The sequence below is a fragment of the Aythya ferina genome (assembly GCF_964211825.1).
Source record: "Aythya ferina genome assembly, chromosome: 24".
NCBI classification, from domain to species: Eukaryota; Metazoa; Chordata; class Aves; order Anseriformes; family Anatidae; genus Aythya; species Aythya ferina.
The window spans coordinates 4,736,181-4,760,642 of record NC_140322.1 but is presented as its reverse complement, the minus strand read 5'-3'; the positions used below and the strand labels follow the sequence as shown (position 1 = coordinate 4,760,642).

The following is a 24,462-nucleotide window of genomic DNA, read 5'->3' as shown; positions in this document are numbered from 1 at the left end:
GCACAGGCACCGAATCCACTGCTGGGCTCCCCAGCACCACTCACTGCCTTTGATATTCATGGGAGGCGAAAGAAAACAACTGACAGTTTGCTTTTTAATTTCATGGGAAATTTTGGAAGTGGTTTTCTCTTGGTTCTGCACTTCATTTATTCATTTACGGACTGACCCAAACCCCATATGAACAACTGAATGTCTTCAGCACACCACAGCTCTGACTCAAAGTCCTTGATATTTATCTGCCTGCGGTTTCCAATAAGTTAAACCCGGCTGACCTAAAATACTGAATTCTGAGGAAGCTCGCCAACTGATGACTCCCGCTATCCGACAGGAATTGTCTGGGGTGTATTTTCTGTGTATTTTATTGTAGATGAGACACCTGACACTATGAGATCATGAGCAATTTCCAGCTCTCTCCAAATCACCCGTATGGTTCCAGTCCCGAGCCCCACAACATAATCAGTTGTGCTGGAAAACTTTCTGTGCTGATTGTCGGTAATTTGCCACTCGTAACTCAGAGGGAGAGAATTGCTGGCAGTTCTCCCCTTCATCTTCTCAGAAAAATCAACCTGTGCTGTGCAGGCCAAGCAGACTGTAAAACCCCACAAATCTGGAGGGCTGACTCTCCAGTTATTGAAATGTTTCAGGCCAATGGCAAAATATTAATGTCATAGCAGAATTTCCATCTCTGTCATGGTCAGGATGTTAACTTCTTTGGTCGTTTCTCCATTTCGGCATCTGCTTTCCCCGCCTCACATCCCTGCATTTGGATTTAGATTAATTCATGTCACCATCCTAGACATACATGTTTACAGAGTTGACAAACTAATTTACCACAAGTGCCAATGCTTCATAAATGCAATCTGATTTCTGCAAAAATCAGGATCTTTCCTTGCTGCTGAAGCCCTCTAGTCAAATGTGCACAGACTCGAATTTCACACCAAGGAAACACAACTGCAGACGGGCAAGCTTTACTTCTGTGGTGCTTGAAATAATTGCCCGAGCAAGCTGGAAAAAATCTCTTTTGTGCAGTGAAATCTTCAGGCACTTTCCTCTTTAAATCTCATCTTTGGGGCACTGCTCCCTCCTGCCTGCCTTGCCGTGGGGCTAAGACAGTGCTGACAGCCCACAGCCTCTTCCCCTTAGGTGTAAGGGTTCCTCGTACACCTTGCCAAAAGCAAGCATCCTACAAGGGACACTGTGCCTCCAGCCCCTGCAACTGACACAAGCCTGCTCAGCCTGTATTTTAGCAAAGGATCAGGATGCATCCATGGGTTTGTCATTACAATCTTGTTCTCCTTAAGAGGTGCATCCCTGAGCTGCAGAATGACACATCTCACGGGTGGGGCAGTTTCCTTGCCTTTCCAGGTGTCCTGCAAAATCCCAAATCCCATCCAAGTCCTTCAGCCATGCCGTTTACCATCAAACACTATCTAGGTCTTTATGGTCTGGCCAAACAGATGTAAAAGAAAGAAAGAAGGAAGTGAAACCCAGGCAACTGTGTTTTGTCCTAGACAACAAGCCTCACTGCTTGCACTGACACCGGCTGCCCTTGTACAGAGCTGGGATATCATCCGGGATCAAACTGCTGCCTGCAAAAATGCAGGTGGCTGATGTAAAGGTTGTTATTCCCTTTTCATTAGGGTTTTTGCAATCAAATCAATGGATATGCCCTGATGTCTCCATTTTCCCAGTGCCTTCATACAGCCGCTTCCAAATGTTCAGGATGCAATAGCACAGATACCCATTTTACAGACAGGAACACTTCGGGATGAAGAGATAAAGTCCAGATCTCTCGACATCTAACCCCCTGCTGACAACAAAGATGGATAAAGCCCTTTTGAACCAGCAGGACTCGTGTTGTGTCACTGCACAGGCACCTAGTTAGAAGCCACCACCCGCGGTGAAGGGGTGCTGAGGGCCAGCTTTTGGAGGTGCTGGGCTCAGCCTGGCCACAGACCTTGCTGCTGAAACCAAGGCAATATCTCAGCACGAGGCTGCAGCACACAGTGTGGATGGGCCCTAAATTGAAGCCCTGCTCATTCCTGGATCTCTGCACCTTCCCACGCCAACACCAGCCACAGGCAACATCCCCACCACAGCCACACATCCGATGCTATGATACAGCCCTTCTATGGGAAAGCAGGAAAACCAGCTCTCACCCTCACTGCTGGGTCCGAGAATACAAATCTTCCTGGTTTGGGGCAGGAGATACTCATAAGTATCCTGGCATTGCTTGATGTGGTTGCAAATCCCGGTGTCAGCTGGCCCTGGACTCCCTGCAGCGGGGAGGGATGGTCTCCATCAGCATTCGAGGCATGCAGCAGGCAGGCAGAGAGGATGTAGATAGCAACAAACCTTCCTCGGAGGAGGAGGGCGGCTGTTTGCAGGATCTCTGTTCTGCCACAAGCTCTGCTCTTGCAGAGCCTTCCGTCTCTGTCCCCCAGCTGCCCCATGCCAGCTCTGTGTCCCAGCCCAAGCCTGAGACTGGGGGCCCTGGAGCCACTCCAAGGCTTTGCACACTACAAAGCAGCTCCAGTTCTTTTAATTAGCTGGAGAACATAGATGAGCACACCACATACCCCAGCCCCTCCTGCAGAGCCCGCAATAAAGTGCTGCACACCTCCAGGACCACTGGCCATAGATGAAAAGCCAATTTGGTACCTGGGCTACTGGCAGCTGGCTTCACAGGCAGGATCACAGGCTGGAATGAGCAGTGAGTACCTGCTGAGCCCAGCCAGCCCTCCCACCAGCTCTGGGGCATTAAAAATCCTGGTCTCTGCTCACCCAGATCACAGAAAACCCCACTGTTGCCTGTAGAGATCATGGAAAATTCTTCCCTTAGGAGTAAAACCTGTGTCCCGGCACCACCAGCATCTCTCCGTCCGTCTGTCCGTCCATCCATCCATCCATCCCTTCCTCTCTCCCTACATTCCTGATCCTTGCTCTGGAGACAAATCCTTCCAGAGATACCAAAGATCCCTTGCTTAGGTGCATACCAGGTTCTCCAGCTGCTCAGGGCAAAAATTATGAATTATTATGAATTGCTGGGTTTCAGCTTGGGCTTAATCCTCCCCTTTTTGTTGGTGTTACTGAATTCAAAGTAACGAGTGCTGCAGAGGAGCAGAGTGCACCAGGATGGAGTCAGTAACCCACGGAGCATGTGAGATAAATAAATGCAGATCCTAATTGTTACTGGCCCCAAATTAACACAAAGTCCCTATCCATTTGCTGGGTCCAGTTCATACTGCTCCAAAAGGCCAAGCTGAGCCCCAGGTTAGATTTTCCCAGTAAATACCAGCCCAGGCCCAGTGCTGGGCACTCCTTGGTTCAGGGCAGACGAGCTCGGTCTGCCAGCCTGGGCTTTTCCCTGAGCTGATGCAGGGACGTGGTACAATTGGTACCCAGCTAACACAGTGCAGCATCCTTGGTTTTCAGGACACTGTCCTTCAAAGAGGCCAAAACAACAAGGCAGATCAGGCAGCACCAGGACCTGTAACAGCCCCAACTCCTCCCCACCATCCTCTGAAACCAGTACCACAAATTGCAGGACCACAAATTGAGCTTTGCCTCTTCCTCCCCCTCCACTCACACCCTCCCTCCTCTCAGCTCAAATTAAAAGGGCAGAAAACCCGTGCTGGCAGCAGGGAGCTGCATCCTGCGGCACAATGGGGCTGAGACACCATGCAGCACTGTCCCCAGGGAATGTGGTCCTCCTGGGACCATGAGAGGTTCCAGAGGAGCACTAGCAACATGGCAGAGTGGCTCGGCTGGCTCTCCAGCCCTCATTCCCGTGTCATATGCCAGTTGGCACCGCTGATTCCGTGGTGCTCTGGAGCACCCTTATCTCTCCAGGAGAGGCTTTCATTGCAGCCCTCGAGCACTAGGAAATGGAGATACTCAACTCGCTGATGCTGCTCTGCAAATCAATCAGAGGGGGAGGACGGGAAGGGGAACAGCTTGTCCCTGCCTGTCACTCCATGGAGGCTTTGCCCTTCACTGGTGACAGCAGATTAATTCCCAGCCAAACCAGAGCATCCGTCTGATGTGAAGCAGGGAAGCTGCTGAGTGGCGGAGCCCCTGCCTACGAATACCCCAAGGTGGGGGAAACAGGATGCAGAGGGCTGGGACAATATTCTCCAGGGGTACCTGGGGTATGGTCTGTGCCTTAAGGGTTGCAAACTGCAAACTTTCTTTGCCAGGAAGCCCTCTCCAGGCTCGGGCAGCCATCTGCCCTGGGTAAACAAAGGAGCTGCTGACATCCAGAATCAGCGGTGCTGTGCCTGCGGTGTAGCAGGGGACTGCAGCAGGTCTGGGAATTTTGGGCACCTGGAGATGGACCCAAGCCTGCTGGGGTCACACTGCCACCACGTTGCCGTTGCATCAGAGGCTTCCAGCCCCATGGCAGAAGGCTCCAGGTGGGTTCCCACCAGCTCCCATCCCTGCAGGGAAGCTTTTCCCCAGGCTGACACGGTGAGAGGTGTCTGTCCCCCGGGCACAGCCCCTGCCTCCAAGCACCAGCAGGCTGCGAGCTGTCCCCTCTCACAGAGCAAGGCACCAGCCTGTCCCCCTGCAGGCTGCTCTCCTGCTGGCCTTCTGAGGGTCACGTCGCTGGTGTCACCTCTCCACGTCACTGGGGCTTAGAGGTGGATTTAATGAGCCTGCGTTTTCCTCAGCTAAGAAAAACCTCTAAGAAGCTTAGTCCCAAGCATCCCGGGGAGCCAACAGGGCTCTCTGCAAGTGTCACAGTCCCCACCAGAGGACAGAGATAGCCCAAATGGCCTAAAGCAGGCTAACTGACATCAAAAGCAGGCACTAGAGATCTTGGGGACAACACACCCATGAGGATGGCTTTGTCCTCACTAGACCCTGCCAGGTACCACCCTCCTCATGGGATGGACACGGCGGGTGACATCCTGCTCTGCCTTCTATTGCCCTGGATGAGGGCATGTGCTGGAACCAGGGAGAGGTGACAGCAGTGGTGGCACAGTGCCCACACTCAGAGGACCCAGCAGCATCTCTGAGGGCTGCCACAGAAGAAGCTGAGCTGCTGGTCATCGCTCCTCATGTTCTCCCACTGCTGGCTGATGTTTAACCCCTGTCCCTGCACTCATCCTGCAGTCTGGGGCCACCAAATCCTCCAAAAAACTGGTCCCCCTGGCATCTCTCTTAGGCTCCCAGCAGCTTTTGTAACACAAGTGACATCAGGGAAGTGAATCCTGAATCACAGCAGTATAGAAGGAAATTAAGCCTGTAGTGTTTAAACCCAGAAGAACAAGTCCTTGCAAAGCAGAAAGGAACAAAATTCATTATCAAAATCAAGGGAAATGAGCATCATTTCTTCTCTTTTATGAAGGTCACTGAAAAAGGAAGCCTCACATGGGGTCCCTGAGAAACCAGTAGTGTAAATAGTCAGCGGACAGAGGGCATCTTCTATTAATGAAAGTGTCTTGCCAAAAAACACAGGCATCATATAAATTATCAGATAATGAAATTCCAGTTAATTTGCTGCCTGGTCAGCCACAGCCCTCCTGCCATGCTCCTGAGCCCGGCCAATAACATTAAGAAAGAATTACATCAGTATGAGGGCAGCTGGTTGAAAACCACATCTTGATGACTTGATTCAGGGAACGGCACCTTCTCCAGGATGAAGGGGGGTGAGAGATGCAGTCCCACAGCCCTCTGCACTGGGTCACTCACTGCTGCTCTCCCATGGCACGATGCACGTCCGTGGCTGTGACTTGTAGGTCTTTGAGAGCCAGAAGTGAGGATTCTCCACTAGGCTGAGGAAAACAAGCCATATTTTCAGTTCACAAGTTTCCTTGGGGAACTCATTATCCCAGGGGCTCCATGGAGCTGCTGACATGCGAAGTATCCAGCTGGTGGGTGTCTGTCACCTCTTGGCATGTCACAGTGCCATAGAGCAGAAAATGGCCCCATAACCCATGGCAAATCAACCTGCTTCCATCTCACAACCACAGCCTCCAGCCCCAGGCTCAAGACCACCCACTTCACCTTAACCAGGCTTCAGTAGTGTCCAACAGCAAGCACCTCAGAAGGAACAGAAGAAGGGGATGACTAAGTAGGGACATATCCCAGAAAGTCTCTTCCAGTCCTTACCTGCCTGCAGCTTTGCAGTGACCAGCCCTGAACTTCTGCCTGGTTGCTCTTGGCCATCTCACCTTGCCACTGCACTCTCTTCACTCCTTTTGGGGTTGTCTCTGTCTCTCAGGACCTGGAGGAGATGAAAGCCACCCCGTTTACTCTCTTAAGGCCTTGATCCCACAGGTAGAAAGAGACCCAAGACAGGGAAGGGCAACTTCAGTGATCAAAAACCAGGACAAGACACAGGACCAGCCCTAGCATCAACAACCAGGACTGGGTTTCAAGTACAAATCGCGTTATAACTCCTTCCCATTACCCTTTTCCCTCTGCTGCTCCAAACTATCCAAGCTTCATAACACCAAATATTCAGCATGCTCCATGTAATTTTAAAGCCATTATGTAAGTTGCTCTCTCCCCCCCATCTCTCGATGTCTCCAATTGGTGTGTCAGAATGTAATTAGCTTTTGATGGGATGTTAAGATTTCTTGAGCTCCTGTGGAGAGGCAGCATGGGGAGAGGCGAGGCAGCGGATTGTGATTGTCACTCCCCACGGTAAATGCTCGAAGACCCTGGAAGACTCATTTACAAAAATATAAAATAAAATAAATAAAAAATCCCAAAGTAACAGACCCAGTAGGCTTCGGTTTAATTGACTGAAATCACTGGTTTATTTATTTATTTTTTTTGCCTCTGTGCTTTCTCCTGCTTGGAGAGAAATGGCAATTAACTGTCTCGTGACCGACAGATGAGTGCCATGCTGCGACAGCGGTCAGGGCTCTACTGCAACTCCAGCTCGAGAGGCTGGAAGTCCTGAGCTGTTCAATCCTGCCCTTCCAAGCACTGCTCTGCTGCCAGCTTTGCTGCTACAACTCATTGTATGAGCAAATCCTCATTTGCTCCAGGATCAGGTCCTCCAGCTCCTTTTGTCCATCACAACCCCCCCACATACCCCCCACAATCCACCCGAGAAGCAGAAGGGACAGAACACAGCAAAGTCCAATCCACAGCCCAAAGATAATACCTGACATCCAGGTCTGCAATTCGGGGGAAGTTTGGTGTCTCTAAAGAGTGTAAATCTCTGTTGCAATCACTGCTGAGGCTGAGCTCCCTCAGTGCTTCGCATGCTACCACGGACAGCAGAGCTACTGTGTCCCAGAGATGGATGCACCAAGACATGGGGCACCAGCTTTTCACCAGGAAGCAACATTTACAAACCAGGCCAGGTGTTTCAGCTCTGGCTGTGGTGTCCTGTTGGAAGAGAGGACACTGGGGGTTCTACAAAAAGGATGCAAGTCTTTGTGCAGATAAACAGACCCAGCTTTAGATGCTGTGCATAGAAACCTGTCACAGAGCTCTTACAAAACCAAGCTCATTTTGTTGTCATGTTTCTAACCTCCCAAGGGAACCATCCTGGAGACCTATGCCTTAATGGTCCATGCAACAAACACCACATTCTCAGACCCTTCTCTGTACTCTCTTCCCAACTAGCCAAGCCTCATGGAGGTGTAAAACAAGGCAGGCAATTCCCCCAAACAAGTTTTCTGCAGTCTGGCTGGGCCTGAACTTTCACAAGAGCACCTGCCCCAGTCAACAAGCGCACATCAAGTCCTTACATACCTACAGATGGTGCTCATCTCACCGAGCAGTGTGTTTGTCTACACACAGACCCTGGCCAAAAGCCCACTGAAGTCACTGGATGCTTTTTCATTAACTTCAACAGGCTGTGGATGAGGTCGGTGTGGTCAGTTCTCTTCAGAGGCATTGAAATGCATCCTGCAGGATGCTCAAGCACGCCTTCAGATTAGCCATGTAAATGCTTTCCTAAACACAAACCTGCCACAACTCCCTTGCAAATGCACATATATTAATACACCTCTGGCTCCAAATTCGGCGATGATGTGAAACACAGGCATATCCAATACAATAACGAGCCGTTCCCATCAAATGCCAAATCAACTGGATAATGGGCCATATTGATTGCTTCAAGGGCCAGACCAATTCCACTTGTCCTTTTAATGATTATTATGACATTATCTATATTATTTCTGCTCAGAAAAATTAATTCCTCTCTCCCCATCCCTGTCGCTCTGGATGCGAGTCCATTCAAGCCTCCATTCCTGCTGAAACACCAGCTAAGGAGATCTCTGCAAGACCTGGACTTAATTCACTTCTGAATTGTTGTCAGGCAACTGGATTTTTTTCCTCTAATACTGCCACTGGCATTAATGGAAAGAAAACAATAAATGTATCTGGTCACCTAAGTAGTCAGCCTCCCCTTTCATAGCTCTGCTGACATTTCTGTCTCCAGCCTGGACAGTAATGCATTCCATTTTAATGTTAGCAAATGCTTTCTTTATGATCAGAGACATTTTTCATTTGCACTTGTTTGCATCTCCCTTAAAATTCAATATTTCATTTGGGGATGCAGGGTTATTGTCTGCTCCTCAAAATAAACCATATGTGGCACAAGGATATTTCTAATGATTTTCGTGGGTCTCCCCCCCCCCAGGAGCAGCAATTGCTTTTGGGGCCGCTCCCAGGAGCCAGCCCCAACCCCCTGTACAGGGCCCTGGTGAATCTCTCTGCTGGGGCCCCATGGACCTTTTGGGGTCACCCCAAGCAGCATCCCCCAAAAAAGCAAAAACTGAGTTTAGCCAAGCTTTTGTCACCCCGAGTCAAATGCCCCCGTGGATGCATTTATTCCTGTGGGCAAAAGTTGTACATCCCTGCAGCTTCACCCTGCCAAAACTCCTGCAGAAGTCACACAGGCAGATGAGGATGGCCACGGGTTAGGAGACAGCTCTGTCCTAACCCCCGACCTCCCCATCTGCCAGAAAACCATGGGGGGCAGAGACAGGACAAGCTCAGGACTCCTGCTGGCATTAGAGGTTTGCAATTCTCAGCTGCTCTGAACGTCCAGTAATAGAGCCGATGAGATCCCTGTGTCACAGCCTGGTCCTCACAGACCTCCCAAAATGGTTTGTGCAGGAGCAGGTGGAGCTCCTAGGGCACATCTATCAAGAAGGTGCAATCAGGAGACTTCAGTCCCCAGTTTTGGGGTCCAGGGCTGTGGCAGACTGCGAAAAGAAGGCATCAGGCAAAACCCACTGTGCTCCACAGGAGCTAGCTATCAGAAGCAGCTGCCCCAGAAACAAGTGATACCTCGGCACTTGCACACTCCCAATTCAAGCACCCACCACTTTTGCAGCCTTCCTGGAGGAAAAGGGTAGGCGGTTCACACCATGCAGCATCTCCCCCAGCCTGAACAGCTCACACCAAGGCGAACTGGAGCCTCTCCCTGCCATGCCTTTCCCAAGCATCCTCTCTGACCTCCAAGCAACTGCATTTACTGCTGGCCCCCCCCCCCCCTTCCCCACAGTGAAAATCTGTTCCTTTCAAGGGTGCCTTTGGGAACCAGATATCTCAGAGGGCAATTACCAGATGCTCTTACCTGAATATCCCTCTGATCTCTGGCACTAAATGAGAATTGACAAGAGAAGTGGGTTGGATATATACATAGCAATTTTCTAATTTTCTGAGCAAATTTGGTTAAAGCTGCTGAACAAGAAAGCTTGAAACTTCAATAATAGAGCAACCAGCCAGGCACGGGAATGACAAGAGCTCTGAGCTCAAACATAGTTTTGCCCTGACCTAGAGAGACCATTTGAAAAGCTGAAGGAAATATTTGTCCTCCTGTGGCCATTACATCAAGGCTGCTGAGAAAGGTTTCCCAAGCAGGCTTTTGCAGTACAGCACCATCCCCACCAGCACCAAGCCTGAGGCTTTGAAAGCGGGCTGAATCCTAGACCAAAATCTGTTTTTGTTGACTCAAGGCAGTCAGAGGGAAAGGTTTTGCATATGGGCTGCTAAAGGGTTTATATTATGGAGATTATGTCTCCCTATGCACATGCACTGTAATAATTACAGAGTATTTGTGAGGATGAGGAGTGCCTTTTGCAACCTCTGTGCATGCAGAGGAGGACAGAGGGAGCCCTTAGAGCTGGATGTATTCCTGCAAGATGAAAGCAGCCAGCACTGAAGTTATTCTGAGAGCAGGAATCAGCACAAGAGCTTGCCGCCCGGCTTTGCTGTGATCTCCCGCAATAACGGCGCAGAACAAAAGCTTTATCTCTGTGCAGGAAGGAAGGTGTCCCAGTTCCTACCTCGGCAGCTGGATGCTGGGACACGGCTGCTCTGCCTCGTCTCTCCTTGTTGCTATTGCCTGCAGCAGGTCTCTGGGAGCCGTGAGTGGATCAGGTTGGGGGAAGGTGCCAGGAGGTCCTGGGGGGATCAGGCTCCCATAGGGCAGGAAGCAGAAGCAGCCAAGGAGCTGCTGGAGGAGCTGCTCAGTGTCAGAGCAGCAGAACCTGCCCAGAAGCGGTTTTACCCTTATTATCCGCAGCCACCGATTTCTGATTGCATTTAAAGCAGCCACTGGGCTTTTTCCCAGCGGGGCTGTGTCACCCACACAGCCACCAGCCCACACGGCAGATGTCATGGGCCAGGTCCACCCACACCCCGTGCCCACGGCCATAGCACTACTGGCTCCAGTGGATCCCTCTCAGCTGGGGCAAGATCTGGCAAAGCTCCCACGAAGCCATGTCTTCTTCCTGCTGTTCATTTCCTTAACTGATTTCTGGTAGCTTTCCAGGATGTATTACCATCTCAGACACTGGCTCAGGGTTCATCTAAGACACCAGGATTTGTCACCTCCTTTCTTCTGCTGTCTTGCTTTCCCCCAAGCCTGGTTTTCTCACGCCCACAACCGTCTCAGATTATTTTGGTTTCCAGTACCAGAAATTTCATTATCACCCATCATCTTCAGACACAACAGAAGACATAATGCAATCATTTAGCATTCATAGATCTGCTAGCCCTGCTCCTTCATGTATTTATCAGACAGTGCCAGAAAACCCGTCACGAGCATCCCAGCACTAGTGCCTGGTGTGTCAGCCCCCTGGAGCAAACGTTGAAGAGCATTTCTCCTGATCAATGAGAAAAGCCCTGCAATAACAATCCATAAAACTAAACTGCATTAAGAAAGCCCCTAGACTCATCTTCCCATATCTAATTAATTAAACCCTACTAACTAGCCCTATCATCCAGCCCTTTCAGTTTTTATTACAAGCTTTTATAATGGAGCTGGAAGGAAAATTGACTCTCCCTTGGTGGGGATGGCATGTGAAATATCAGTACCAAGAAAAGATTCTCGGTATTAAGAAATGAAAAGGAACTGGAAAAAGAGGAGGAAATGCTAAAAGACCGAATGAAGTCTTCTGTGATGGAGAACATTTTCTGTGCTCTCGCTGCCAGATAAACCTGATTTGAGCTCCTGATTTGCTCAGAGCCTGACAAGGGGAGGCTAAGAGATGAGCTGCCTCTTAATCAAATCCACTCCCTCTCCCCTACAAGCCTGATGACACCAATACATGAAAACTGTGGAGATAACAGAGGGTTCCCAAGGGCAAGGAGCTGGCAGCAGAATTTCCTTGCTGTCTTGAAACCACACCAAGCAGCAACCATTTCTTCAGAGCCTCGTGCCTCCTGGCTTTCGTCTCCATGTTCTGCTTTCATCTCCGTAGTCACCAAGGTGCTCTGGGGTCCTGTGCTCTTGGGCTGACTGCAAGGAGCAGGAGCCTGATTGCACCTTAAAATCTACAAAGCTGCCTGCCTGGGGTTCACACTAGAATTTTGAACAGACCTCGCATTAACATTACAATAGCATAAATGCACATTTGCAAAGCATTTGGAGGAGCCCGGAGGCAGAAGAGCAAGGACTAACACAGGGCGCCAGGGTCACCCATGCAGTGAGGTCAGACCAAGGATGGCTGTTGCTGCTAGTGCTCCAAAAGCTAACATATATATTTATTTATATATATATGTGTCAGGGCTGAGATGTTCTTACTGGTCAGGAGTGAGCAGATGTCCCAGCACCCACCTGCTCCATGCCTCACTCAGGCTGGACAAAGCACATCACTCACCCTGGTGCAAGATGTACTCTCTTAATTCCCATCACCTTTACATTGCTACAGATGTCATCCATTCCTCATAGCTCCCAAGTCCTCACAAGCTTTCTCCTAAGAATATTGAAGGTTTTTTTCTGATCCTGAGCCTTGATATATTTGGGGAGTTTGCTGACCTCTGTTTCACCACCTTTTTTTTTTCCCCCGCCTGGGAAGCTCTCCCCCCTACCCAAACTGGCCTTGTACCAGCTTTCTTGTTAACACAGCTTCCTTCCACTACCACTTCTTTGAAGAACACATTTACGTGCTTTATTAATCTCTGGATATTGCATTCACCTTCTCCAGACAGCTTGTTAAAAATGGATCTGTTGGTGCTTCTATTGATTTCAGGTACTATTAACACTCATCACCCTTCCTGGAAGTGGGTTTCGCACTGCTGTTGCTGACTGCCAGCACCACCCATCCCCTCCCTGATGGCCCAACATGAGGGTCTCCTATCAGCACACTTGTGCTTGTTGAAGTTGTTTTTTGCTCAGGTAATGCCGGACACACAGTATATGAGCACTGGCGTAAACTGGGAGCAAAACTGCATGTACCTGAGCAGGAGATGGAGGTGCAGGAGAGGAGGACGAGACCAACACCTTGGATAAACATCCATTTGCTTTGCTCCGAGCTTTTTTGGTTGGGAAACAACATAACCTTGCCAGAAGGGATTTCTTCCTGCTCTGTTGTCCCCAAAGCATCCCAGCCTGGCAGGCACTGAAGCCTGAAGTCCTTTTCCCCAAAACAGCAGCAGCAGGGAGATGTGACTGGAGGAGAGAGGGACAGCAATAGGAAACCTGGAGATGGAAGAGGAGCTTCTCCCAAATGCCACAGCCTGGACTGAGGACATCCATGGAGGTGCTCATGGGGCAGAATGAGACCCAAGAACCCCGCATCCATCCCTGGCCTGGGGTCATTGCTCTGCACAGGTCCCTGCATCTGGATGTTCAAATGCCTTGGGAACCACTCAGGTATTCGGGGGTCCTGGAGTCAAAACAAGTCTCAGGGCATAGCCGTTTCAAAGAGCAAGCTGCTGAAATGGGAACACTTGCTGGTGTTTAAATATTTAAGACTCAATAGCCACTAAATCCTGATAAACACCCAAATGCAGAGAAATAGTTCTGGGAAATTAATAGGATTAGAAGTGTAGTAGGGGGCTTAACAGCAGCGAAACCTGCTGGTCTGCTCTGCAGCAGCATTTGGCTGGGATTGAATCATTCCCAGCCTAGATGGAAGAGGAGGTGGTCTCACTGGACACATCATGGGCAGGAACATTCAGGAGAAAACACCCCACAGAAAACACGGGAGGTTGGATGTTCCTCGTAACAGGGTAAAGCTCTTCCAGCCCTGTTACATCCACCTCAGCTCCACGGAGCAATGCATGAACCATGCTTGCATGGCTCGAGAGCAAGAGAGGCTGAGAGCCTCTATACATTACTGCAGCAATAAATGTCAGCCACTGAAAATGGGCTTCAATTTCTAACCGTTGATTTTCAATAAAAATAAAGGCTGAATCCTACCAAGCCTAGTTAACTTGCAGGAAAGCTGACAGACCTAATCAGTTTGCTTTTCTTTAAGCACTGTGGTACCTGAGCACCTAGCAAATCTCAGCTCCTCATTACAGAGAAGCCCCTTGTTAGAAGGGGATTTCTCATAGCAGCAGAGCCAAGAGCCCCACACCAGAGCCATGTGTGTGCCCTCACTGCTTGGGATATACAAGAAGCAAGTCAAGGTCAGCCATCCTCCAGTAGAAAAGCCCCTTTCTTCCATCAGGTATCTTCGTATTCACAGCATTTTTCCCAGTATTTCTTTTCCTTAGTGTTTCTGTCTAGCCCAGATGTAAGTGGCTGAAGTAAAGCTCACACCATTTCCCCTGGAAGATTATTCCATGGTCTAACAGACTTGGCCATTAATTATTTTTTTTCCCCTTCCTGACAGCTGAAATTTGATGTAGTTTAATTTCATGCCGTTACATCAAGGTGTGGAAGGAAATGAGAAAACCCATAAGATCGTACAAAGATTGTACAGGCGATCGGGCAGGATGGTGCTCAGCAGCCACAGACCTGGCACAGTCCCAGGCACATCTGGCATAACACATCAGGACTACCTTGTCCCCCTCTGTTTTGCCCATAAACTGATCAGAATAGGAAAAAACAACCCAAGGAGGCTGAGGCTGCACCAGAGAAAGGCTCTGAGCAGCCACTGGTGGATAGGGAAGACAAACCCACAACATTTTGCACCAAAATTTAATCTGTTGTGAACTCAGGGAGGAGAAGGGAGAAGGTTCAACATGTTGCAGCTGTAGTAGAATACAGTCCTCCTTCCCTAATCAGGCTGTGTTATTGGGGAACAATTAAGAGCTAGTCAGGGGTAATTAGATGTAATTAAGATCTCTCAGCAGGGAGCAAGGCACTCAGGGGAGGCTGCACAGCCGGCGGCTGAGCTGTGCCTGCGGGAAGGGCACGAGCTGGGATGGGGAAATGCACCCTGGGCTCTGCCATGGGGCACCCACAAGCCCTGCAGGAGCCAGCCCAAGCAGTTTTTTGCCCACCTGGGACATCTCCACTGTAAAAGTCAGGGACATCTTTCCAGAGGAGATTCTCAAGGTGCTGACCCAAAGGGAGATGCGTGCCCTTGGCTGCCAGGATCCAGTGAGCAGCAGAACTGGGAGAAGACTGACTGCAGGGCTTAGGGTTCAGCTCCAACAGCAAAAGCTTTCCTGAAAAGCCAGCACCCCTCCGTGCACTCATCCTCTCTGGGTTACACGACAAGACTACCTGCACACTTGTGCACTGGCTAGACGTGAGAGGTTTCACCAATATCTGCTCAGTTTTATGAGAATTTCTACTACATCTGACTGCACAACAATAGGTGGAGCTAGAACTGCTGCCAGCTTGCAGGAATGGCAGCAAACCACACGCTAACACCAGCTCCACGGCCTGAGCCCTGCCAGCAGGGACGTGCCCAACACTGGTGGCCTTCCAGAGCAGCGTTGGATGGAACCAGTCCGTGCAACTGCTGAAATGCTTCCTGGGGGACGCACACACACCTTAGGGAGGGTTTCCACATTAATGCAGCACGATGAAGCCGTGGCTCTTACTGCAAGTTTGGGGTCTGGCTGTGGCCATGCAGGTGATGCCATGCCAGGGCTCCAGATGTGGACATCAGACAGCTGAGCCAGGAACACCAGACTTCTCCCTCTGCAATCCCATTTTAAATGACACCAGAGGTGCAAAACCTGCCCCAAAAGCACATGGGAGCAGTTAGGGTGGCTTAAGCTGCCCCTACAGACACTACCAGGGGATGCTGCCTTCAGGACCCCCCAGTCTCACCAAGCAGGACCTGGATGGAGCAATGCTGAGCCCATGCAGCAGGATGGTGCTGGCCAAGCCACCCTACATCAGGATGGGAGCCAGGGCAGCCTCTCCAAGGCACTCTGGCTGCATTCCCCAGCCACCCACCTTGGTTTTGGTGCCTCACCCAGGCAGGGCTGCTGCACCAGCCTTGTTCAGGCACAGCTGGCAGCTAATTAGCTGTTTAGCATAAACCCTAACAGTCTGCAGCCTTCCCTTGGGATGGAGAGAGAAGAGTTTTGCTGCTCTGAAGTGAAGAAAACCTTTACTGCAAGGGGGCAGCCAGGAGGATAGAGGCTCACAATCATGCTCAGGTACAGGGGGTTGAAGATGCTCTCTCCTGCTTCAGCCCCAGGTCAAAGCAAGCAGGGCTGATGGGCTTCCCTGGGACACCCCTCACTATGAGAACTGCTTAGCACAAACGCTACAGCTGGAAGTGGGGACAAATACCACCATTTTGTGCTCAAAAGGACAAGGTGGCAACTTCCCTCTGCACCCTTCCAAAACAGCATATCTCCTGTCACCCACCGCCAAAATGATGCTCCAGCACTGAGTATTCGTACACCAACCTTTCTGAACTGGGCTACATGAGGGGGGGATATTTCCCCACTTGTTGTACCTCCTGGATGCTCCTGCAACATCCCTCCTGACCATGTTTGGGGCAGGTGGTCTCTGGGTTTCCCACACTGCCCCGACAGCCCTTCCCACCTCCTTCAAGGCAGAAGGAGGGACAGAGACAAAGTCATTTGCCAAACACCATCAACAAGAAATGGCAGGAGTCAGAGCCTACTTTTCTCTTCTCCCATGGCCATCTCATGGGGCTGGGGAATGGCTCAGAAGGGTTTTGCTTTCCCCTTACTCCCCAGGTGATTGCCATCAGTTTGCCTGCAGAGCAGAACCTCACCCTCAGACGGGCCTCAGTTGTTGCCATGAAGATGACTCCTGACTGCACCAGAATGGAAAAGCAAAATTAAAAAAGCAGCAAAATCACAACTAAATAAAGTCTCATTTGCATAACAGGTTTCTAAGTTTTTCATGCAATTTGGAGCATAGAATACAACGTGGAGCTGTTGAGAACGGAGCAGCCCTGTGCTGGTGCTCTCTTTGCCTGGGCAACGAATCCTCTGCTCCCAGCAGCAGCACAGGGCAGGATCCATCCCAGCACAGATCAGCTACCAGCAGCCCATAGCAGCTGGCAGCCACCTGGGTTTGGCTGGGTTCCCTGAAACCTGCGCCCCTAAACCCTCAGCCCAGGATGGGGAAGCTGCCCTGAGGTTGTTCCCCATGGAGATCTCCTGGGTTCCAGGTGGTCGGATCTCATTTTTAACCTGTTTGGGCTCCAGGCCACACAGAAGAACAGAATGAGTCACAAAACAGCCTGCTTGGGTTAAAATGACCGATTTTGGAGCTGTGCTGCTAAGACACAAAGCTACTGCTGCGTGGCGAGGGCTCTTTGTGGGAGCTGGTGACTCTAAAATTGGTCTTATCTCTCAGGCTTTGCGTGCAGGCACCAGATTTTTCTTCTGGATAAACTCTGCCTTGGGAAGGTTCTTCAGGGGAAATTCATGAAATTTTAAATTACAGCAAGGTTCAAGCACTTCAAGGGGCTTCAGCATCACGGTGCTTCACCAAGAGCATCAGCCGAGGCAGCCTCTCAGGTCCTCCACGGGCAGGGTCACCAGGACCTCCTCTCACTCCAAGACTTTTAAGGCAGCACTTTAAACAAGAGCCTCTTCCCTGCTACCCCAACAATGTGCAAATACCTCACTGACAGAGAGCAAACATCTCTGAAAAAGCATCAGCAACCTTCCTCGGGGCCACCTGAAGCCGGGTGCCCATCACTCCGTGGTCTAGGCTGCTCCCCAGGGATGGTGGTGCTGGCTCCGATGAAACCTCCTCACCTCAGCCACATTCAGGGCACGGCATGCAGTGCATCTCTTTGTGAGACACACTAAGTAATCCCAGCTTCCAGGGAAGATAATTAAGTTCCACTCGATGGTGTGACTGCCACAATTTAAAGCGCGCGTGTACACACACAGAATGAGTAAAGGTGGTGCTTTTTTTTTTCTTTGCCTTAATAAAAATAATTGGCTTTGGCCAGCTGTGGGTGTTTCTTCTCCCCTTTTCAGCAGCAACACCGTAGTGAGCTAAGCCTGCTCAGTGACAAAGCTTGGGCCATCCTTTCCACAGCAGGTCCCCAGGGAGTTGCTGCACCCTTTGTGGCACCCATGGGATGCACACACAGACACAGACCTTGCCCTGTGGTCTAAACAGGCAAGAAAACAACCCCAGCAGAGCAATCTGCCTTTAGGAGCACTGGCTACACGTGAAAATAGGGAATTATTGGGATGATGTCCTTATGCTGCCATTTCCATAGCATGTTTGACATGCCCAGGGGAACGTCTGGCAGCCCCTGCGAGCTGGCCCTACTGTGTCCCACACCGTATTGCAGTGACAAACGGAGGCACGACGGCAGTGACGAACATGCCCTGGGGCTCCAAGGGCTGTGCAGAGTGGATGCATCCCCAGGCACACCTCCACTAAGCCATACAGCTCAAGGGGCTCCATACGGTGGGGCTGCAGACACCCCCAGGATGTAGGGGCTGCCCACAGGGGCTGAGCTGCTCCATGCATGCATGGGGAGATTATTTCCAGCCTGGGTGAAGCCCAAACATCTCAAAGGGGATAGGATCCCGATTCTGAAAACCACAATGTCTCTAAGCTCTGGCTAAGATATTTGTTGTCTTGAACTCCACTGTTTTTACTTGCAGACCCCAGAGCATTTTGCAAAACATTCACCCGCCCTGTTGAGCCACACGTCCCTAGCATAAGGGCATTGCAGCACCTACCCTGCAGCCAAACCTGAGCTGCTCCTGCCCAGCTGCTGAATCAGGCCCATCTCCACAGTTCTACATGGAGACAGAGCTGGGCATCAAGAAACGGTTAAATTCCTAAGCGAGCCAGTAATTACATTTTTACTGTAGTTTAAAAAGGCCATTTGAGGCCTTACAGAGCAAACATTTTCCCTTTTAATGACACGGTAATAGATTAAGAGGGGCCTGTCTCATGGCAAACATCAAACAAGGGAGATGGATTCCCCCAGCAGTGGGAGCAAGCAGATCTCTGGCGCATGACACGGGCACAGGAAAGGAGCAGCCACCATTTCGGCACAGACCTGGCACGGGCAGGGTGGCACCGGCATCCCTCATGTCCCTCCTCATCTCCAAAGGGCACCAGGGGACAGAAGCTGTGCCAGAAAAAGGAAACAAAAAGGGTCTTTGGGGTGAAGGGGGGTGTTATTGTAGGTGTTTTAGCTATTGCAGATGTTCGGGTTGTTGCAAGATGATGTCCAGGAGGAGCCAAAGGGAGAGGCAGCGGGGGAAAGGAAATATTTACCAAGCTTCAAAAGCAGCAGATGGTTGCAATGGAAGGGAAGTGCAGACAGGGCAGCTCCAGCGGGAGCAGGATCAGCCCTGATATTGTAAAGGATTTCAGGTGCTCGGCACTCTGGGCCACCACAGCACTGCTGGAAGCCCAGGGTGTTCCGTGCACAACTGGGTGCTCCGTACAAACCTGTGTGCCCAACGCAAAGCAGGGGGTCCTGGGGGTCTGGGAGTCACCAAGCACCCCACCAGCCCCCACATCGCTGGTGCTTTGCTCCAAGACATGCATCCAGCCAGTATGTGTGCTCCCCATGGGCCACGTCCCCTCCCCAGGCTGCTCGGTGGGGGCTGCCCCCAGCGCTCAGCACCTCCAGCCCCCGCTAGGAGAAGCACCCGCGCACGACGGGATGGAAACCTGCCTAATTAGTGCCAGGAAAAGCAGCAGCAGCAGCAGGGGCCCTGGCAGCCCCTGCCAAGCAAACATGTTCAAATCAAACCGGAGCTTCCTCGCTCCAAAGTTTACAAGATGTTTCTTTCAAACCCTCATTAAGCCCTTCTGTCGTCGCCTGCGCTGCCTGGCCCCCGTGCTGGGGCTGGGTGATGCCACCAGGCGCAGGAGCTGTGGGTTTTCAGAACTTCAGGGGCTTCTCCTCAAGCCCTACATGTGTTAACCCACATTTACACCCGAGCTGCCCAGCCAAATTTCCGTAATGCACACAGACAAATAATCCTGTCCCCATTTTTGCACCCTTGGCTGGATCAGACCAGCCCATTGGGTATCCCTGCACCATCACCCTGTTCCTGGAAGTGGCTTGGGCTCCGTAGCTGGTCACCCATATTTTGGGGTGTCCTGGTTTCAGTTAGACATGGGGTTAGCGGGCAATAAAACCAGCAGGCAGAGGTACTGGGCTGTTCCTGGCCTCCTGCCACTGCTCAGTGCTCAGAAACAGCCAGAGCCCCTGCACAGCACGCAGCGTACCCGTACCTGCCTCCTGCCCAGCACCCACAGCAGGATTCATTGCAAAATAGCACAGATACTGATTTAGGGTGAAAACAAGCAGCTGGGGGACAAGACAGTGGCAAAACACGTCCATATGGGATCAGAGCAGCCTGCAGACCCTGGCATTGCTGCTAGAAACACACTCCAAGCTTTGCCAAATCCAATTGGGTTTTTAAAGGGTATTTTTTGGGTGGGGGAAGGCCATGGAAAAGCACTGGAAAATATCAGGTTTCAACGCGCTCTCAGCATTGTGTGTTTTCCCTTTTGATGTTACTTTTTAGTTTTTATTGAAAAATATTTTGTGGTCTGACACAAACCTCACTCTTGCCTGAAGAGCCAATGTCAACATGAAATCCTGCGAGCGCCTCAAAGGGAAACATTTGAAACTACATAATGAAAAAAATAAATAAAAAGAAACTGCCTTCTCCTTTCCTAGTTTTTCCTTTTTCCCTTCTGGCAACTTTCAGCATTTTTTTGCTCTTTTCTTTACGAACCAAAGTCATGGTTTGGGGTCTCAGTGTGGAGCAGAGCCCGGCTCCAGGTGACAGGACAGTGCCCAAACCTGCTGCGCTCCAGGGCAGCATCCTGGGGAGAAGACCCTGGAAAAGTTTCCTCCTGTGAAACCGTCACCCCTGGAGCTAAGCCAAACACCTTCCCCTCCTGGCACAGCACACAGAGGCCAGCTGGGAGGCCAACAGCTCTTTGGTTCATGTCAGAGAAACCTTGGATCAACCAAAAAAAACAAATCTACCCCCAGGAAAATACAGCCCTCTCCCTCCTCCTCCAGTCAATTAGGGCAGCACTGTTAATTAGGGCTCCCCGGACAGGCCTCGCACCCTTTCCTTGACCAACAGGGTTTGTTGTTTTTTTGTTTTGTTTTGTTTTGTTTTGTTTTGCTTTTTTGTGCTGTCATTAGTCAGAATATCACAAAACCAAAAAAGCCCAGAAAAGGCATGAAACTGGGCAAGGGCAGGCTTGCTAAAAACTGCAGCTTCTACATCTTGGCAATACATTTAATTTTGGCTAGAGAGGCTCAAACCAAGGGCATTGCCAAATGGTGCATCTATAAAACCAGGCGTATTTTAAGACATTTATGCTCCACTTTTGTGCACGCTCCTGCTCTGGCTGCAGGGAAGGGGAAAACCCAGGCACGCACGTGCATTTTTGCACACCTGAGCAGCTCTGCAGAGGGTTGCAGACACATCTGCCTGCGTGCACGCACTTCAGGCTTACTGGGGGGGCGTGAGCCTGTTTATTTGTGTCTGTTTGTGCGTCTGCACTCGGGCTGTTTGTTGGTACGGGCTGCCTTTCCCTCCACATATGTCTCTGTGGCTACGTGCCTGACTGCGTAGGAGAGCTCCCGTGGCTTTCTGGTGCCATTCCCAGGCAGCTCTGACAGCAAAAGGCACGCATTGCGCCGGGAGATTATTAAACAGCGATGGAAGAGGGGAGGAAGCACTGAGGAATAGTTAATTTTCAACCTGCATCTCATTCCTTCATGGTTTTAAAGGATGTTTCCCACCCACCTCTTCTGGCATGTGAAAGACCTGCCCGAAGCGAAGCTTTCCTGTACCCAGGCACGCACAGGAGCAGGGGTTGGATCCTTCTCAGTGTGCAAGAAAGCTGCTGGTGCTCGGGTCTCCATTTTATCCTTCTCCTCTAGCCAGTCCCCCCAAACCAGCATCTGTACAACTTTTTTTCCCTACTGGATTTGAAGGAAAAAATAAATGGAAAACCCTTTTTGGACCTCTGCTAACACCTTGGAAGAGCTGAGCCAGAAAGGGACAGGAGCCAGGTGGTGACCATAAAACATCTTGAGGGTGCTCCAGGGGCAGAAATTGGGATCTCTCCGGTAGATTAATGCCAGTTTAATGAGCAGGAGACAACAATCCTTTAGATCTCAACCTTGCAAACGCTCCCTACCTTTTTGTAATACCGAGGCATGCTAGGGCCTGTGCCTGCATTCAGGAGGGAGGATTTATCACACAAGCACATCTTAGCACTGCGTTACAGGCAGCAGACCTGTCTGGGCAGGGTCTGCAGGGCCCTCAGGTGTGCTGTGCCAGTGCCACTGGTGTCCCACCAGTAACCCCCACTGCAGCCCAGGGCTGTTCCCGATGGATGGGCACTCCAAGCCCCCAGCAGCGAGCAGGCACAGCAGCCTCCAAGAAAACCACGCTAAACATCCAGCCCTGCAGTGCTGGCACTGCAACAAGACAAAGACATCACACCACGTGCAGCAGTGGCCTCAGGAGATGTATCCTTGGGGCACCCACACTACAACCCAGAAGCACCTTCCTCCTGCCCTGGTGGCAGGCCCAGCACCACCACCACCGCTCCCCAGGCAGCCGTTCAAGCACCCTGGGGTGCGGTTTCACCAGCAGGTTCCACCAAACCAAAAGCTTTGCAGCTCCCCAGGGTCCGTACTTGACCCCTTCCCAGCCCCAAGGTCCTGCCTACCTTCACTGCTGTCGCTGTGCCCTACCTGAGCACCACCTGGGCACCGATGAAGACTAAGGACAGTGACTGGTGCTTCATCCATCCTTCATCAACCTTCCTCTCCCACTAAGTCTTTGGGCAGCTCTTCCTTGTTCTAACAGCCTTACAAAAGGATTTCTGGTTGCTTCAGATGCCCAATGGTTCCTCCTCTGGTTCCTCCACACTACAGCGCATCTTCCACTCGCAACCAAATGATGCTCTTTGCATGTGGGTGTGCAACGCATGTGCTCCTACTCACTTGCTCCCCCCAGCAGAAGCCGTGCAAACCATCAACACTCTCCCAGTGATGCCTCAGCCCCATAGCAGAGAGCAAATTGCTCTCTCTTGTCGAGGAACCCCCATGCCAAAGGTCTCTGGGGGTCCCATCTGTAACTCTCTTATCAGCACCCCTCTTTGGCTCATTTCTTTAACAAATCTCCCCTGCGCATCTCACTGGAAACAGCCCAGAGATAACAACAGCAGATATGGGCTGACCTATGGGATTCCTGGAGTGATCAAACTGTCAGATAACAGAATAAATCTTTCTCATGGGCTGGGGATTAAATCAGAGAGTGTTAGCTGCTGCGGCTTCTTATTTATTTCTGTTCTCTTAAATTGCATTTCCCTTCCCCCCACCAAGAGTGCCTGCTGCCTACAGCTGTAAATTACTGCAAACCTTTATGGCACGTTTAGACACTGAGTCTCTTAACCTTGCAAACACCTCTTGTTTTCCTTGATGGTCTCCAAAAGCTCTAGGGAAAGAGAAAGCAAAAAGGGAGGGGAACGATTTGATTGCAGGTGCATGCCTTGGCATTGCACGACGGCATGACCGGGTCTGAAGGTCGCCTGAAGCCCAGGAGCTGGGTGTGCAGCTCCTGGCTTTTGCATTCAGCAGCCTCCTGGCCTTGGGTGCAGCACCTCATCTCTGCTTTGCCCCAGCCCTCCTCCGTCCCTGCGCCCTGCTGAGGATGCAAATGGGGCTGTGGGTGCCACCGTCTGATGCAGACACGCGTTGTCGCCCCAAAATGTAGTGATTCTCCGTTGGATTTGGTGGGGCTGCACTAAGCAGCATCTCTGGGATTTGGGTGGAAGAGAACCATGAGAGCTGCAGAGCACAGAGCTGCCCACGGAGCTCTGAAACAGGGGATGGAGGAATATTGAGAGGTTGTTCAGTCTGTAGTGACTATTGAGCAGAAGTGTTTGACATGGCAAAATATGTTCTCCTTCAAAATAAATAAATGAAAAGCAAGAAATAGAATAAAACAAACAAATATACATGAATGCTATTCAGGTCTAAAGAGATTTGCAGGCATGCACCTTCTGCTAAGAAAACCTCACTGCATGGATTTGCCCCCGCAGTGCGCTGCAGCCTTACCCCCACGTGTGGGGACAAACGAGGCTGGTGGGCAGCCCGTCAGTGTTGGGACTGACAGCCTGATGTCAGGTCCAGAGGTGGCACATTAGCTTGCCAACACCTTCGTGCAAGGCTGGGAAAAGCAATCAGAGGAGACCAGCTCGGGCTGCCCGGGGTGCTCGCCTGCTGGCTCCTTACGGGTTTGCTGCCCCTCTGCGAGCGGCGAGGATGAGCAGCAGGTCAGGGGAAAGGTATCAGGGGAAGAGAAAATCCCAAAGTCACCTGAATGTCCAGATGCCCTGGGCACCACCCTTTGGGGCTGTGCTGGTCCTGCAGCAGATTGACACGTCCCAAATCCTGGGGACGGCCTCACCATGCCGCTGGCCTGCCTCCAGCCCTACACATCCCTGTGGGGCTGCTGCAAGCCCTCGTTTCCCAAACTCCCTGCGAATTTTGGGTGCATTCATCTCTCCTCAGGAGGCCCAGAGTTCAGACACGGCTGAGTGCCTCTCCTTTACAGACCTGGCAGCTTCGCCAGCCAGCTGAGCCCTTCTTAATAGGCAGCAGCAGCATCCAGGAGCCCTGAGCCAGCCCTGCTTTGCTCGGCGCTGTGCAGCCCTCAGCCCAGAGCTCTGGCTCAGGGGAAGGCAGAACAGCAGGGTTTTTGTCCCCAAGGTAACAGCAAGATGCCAGCACGGGCTCAGAGGCTGTGCCCAGCACAGGGACACCCTGAGCCCTTCCCCAGCGATGCCGGGTTGCTGCCCATCTGCTCCACCTCGGACAAGGT

General features: G+C 51.1%; 1 long non-coding RNA gene across 1 annotated transcript; it reads left to right on the top strand.

Annotated features, from left to right (window-relative positions):
- Positions 1-15,686: 15,686 nt before the first annotated feature.
- LOC311423401 lies at positions 15,687-17,212 on the top strand. Its single transcript, XR_014685700.1, has 2 exons — positions 15,687-15,774; positions 16,327-17,212. It is a non-coding gene; the product is annotated as an uncharacterized lncRNA (long non-coding RNA).
- Positions 17,213-24,462: the final 7,250 nt, after the last annotated feature.